The sequence below is a fragment of the Elaeis guineensis genome, chromosome 11, assembly GCF_000442705.2.
Source record: "Elaeis guineensis isolate ETL-2024a chromosome 11, EG11, whole genome shotgun sequence".
Lineage (NCBI taxonomy): Eukaryota > Viridiplantae > Streptophyta > Magnoliopsida > Arecales > Arecaceae > Elaeis > Elaeis guineensis.
This window is the reverse complement of record NC_026003.2, coordinates 32,176,750-32,178,727: the sequence shown is the minus strand read 5'-3', so window position 1 is coordinate 32,178,727 and position 1,978 is coordinate 32,176,750. Positions and strand designations below refer to the sequence as shown.

The 1,978-nt window shown below is 35.3% G+C and overlaps 1 non-coding gene across 1 annotated transcript; it reads right to left on the bottom strand.

Moving 5' to 3' along the window:
- Window positions 1-1,476: 1,476 nt before the first annotated feature.
- Window positions 1,477-1,583, bottom strand: LOC140852759 (small nucleolar RNA R71). Its single transcript, XR_012135658.1, has one exon. It is a non-coding gene; the product is annotated as a small nucleolar RNA R71 (small nucleolar RNA).
- Between the last annotated feature and the right edge of the window lie 395 nt (window positions 1,584-1,978).

Below are 1,978 nucleotides of genomic sequence, written 5' to 3'. Positions count from 1 at the left end.
TAAAAGAAAAGAGATACAACTCTACTAATGCAAAATTAATTCAAAATTCTCGAGCTCTTTTTTTTCTAATTACATCAATTTTAAGATAATTTATTTTTTAAATCAAAACAACGCTTCTGTCTTTTAATCTCAACTTAGCCCAAGGTCCATGAGGATACGATCTCGACTCATCCTACCTATGTAGTGAGTAGAGTTATTTTTGGTGCTATCAACGACTACGCATCAAATTTTGGTGTCGTTGCTGGGGATCTTGGCACAGTTGAATTTAAAAAAAAAAGCCACTGACATTTCATAACACTTAACTAAAATAGCATAACCTCAAATATAAAAATTTTTAGCATGATTGGACATCTTATTTCTTTGCATTGCATCTCCATAATTAACTTTAAGGGTGCAACCCATTAACTAAGATAAGGTGGGGATTTGATCACCCTTTCTTGGCCCACAAATCACTCCCTTGCATTTGCATAACCTAGACCTTAATCTAAAATTAATTAGACGTTGACCCCTAAGGATTTCGAGCTTAGTAGGACAAGTGATCCTAAAAGTTGAACCAGGTTAGACCTGGTCAGCTAGCTGGTGTCTAGGCAAGTGGTTTGCGGGATGACTGGGCTCGAAGGAAGGTGGTTTTTAATTAGTTTCGTTCGCTGATCTGGCCAATTTAATTGATGTCTAAGGAAAGCAACGGGGGGACTCCCACCAACCTTACACTTATCTGGCCAGTTGGTTGGTCAAGCTCCGACTTGGAGGGCTCAAAGGTGGTCTTGGAAGTTAGGAGCTGTCTAGATCTAAGTTAACCTTAGGATAGAGAGTCTATACTTGTTTAAGTTGATTGCAATTAACATCTAAACATTAACTAATTTCTCCCTTTTCATAGATTTAAAATTCTTAGGTTCTTCTCTTTAGATTTTCTTCATTCTTTTCTCACTTTATTATAAATATATATATATATTATAAAAACTAAAATTTTTATGTTTGCTCTAAAGTATAATTGTAAGGTGTATGCTTGGCCATAGATCGTTACGATCAAAAATCTAACCTTTTGATCCAGAAATAGAAAGAACCTTTAGAGCCAACAAACGTAAAAATATGGATCAAAATCAGGAGAATGATCCACCTAGCCAATTGAAGGAGTACTTTACTCCTTTCACATATACTTACTCTCCTTGTATTTAAGTGCCCCCTATGGAGGTCACTCAATATGAAATTAAGTCCAGTATAATCGAAATGTTACCTTCATTTTATGGACTTAGTAATGAGGACCCTTATAAACATCTTGAAGAATTTTTTGAGATATGCTCAACTGTCAAAATTCACAACTTCTCTGATGATGCTCTTAGGTTAAAATTATTTCTTTTCTCACTTAAGGACAAAGCCAAATACTGGCTACATATTTTGGATTCTATGACTATATCAACCTGGGACCAACTGCAAGGAGAGTTTCTCAAGAAATATTTTCTCATAGAAAAAACTAATCAAATAAGGAAAGCCATAACTAGTTTTTTTCTAATTAGATGGAGAAATATTTCATGAAACATGGGAGAGATTAAAGGACCTTATTAGAAAATGTCCCCACCATGCTGTACCCAACTGGCAGTTAATCCAATATTTTTATGATGGGCTATCTGAAAGACATCGACAAATAGTCGATGCATCATGCGGTGGGACATTCATGCTGAAAAGTGAGGATTAGGCATGAAAACTATTTAAAATTTTAAGTAAAAATTTATTACATCATATGTCTGCCTCTATTAGAGATAAACCCATGTTAAACCCAAAGAGAGGTGGAATATATGAAGTAGAAAATACCATAGATATCCATCATAAGGTAGATGAATTGTCCCAAAAGTTAGATCGATTATTAAGTATAGGACAGTCACCTTCTCCATCCCGTCAGATACAAGATATATGTGCATTGTGTTCGAGCCCCACTCATTGTGTGAATGATTGTCCGGTTGCACCACAGTTTCCTGAACAT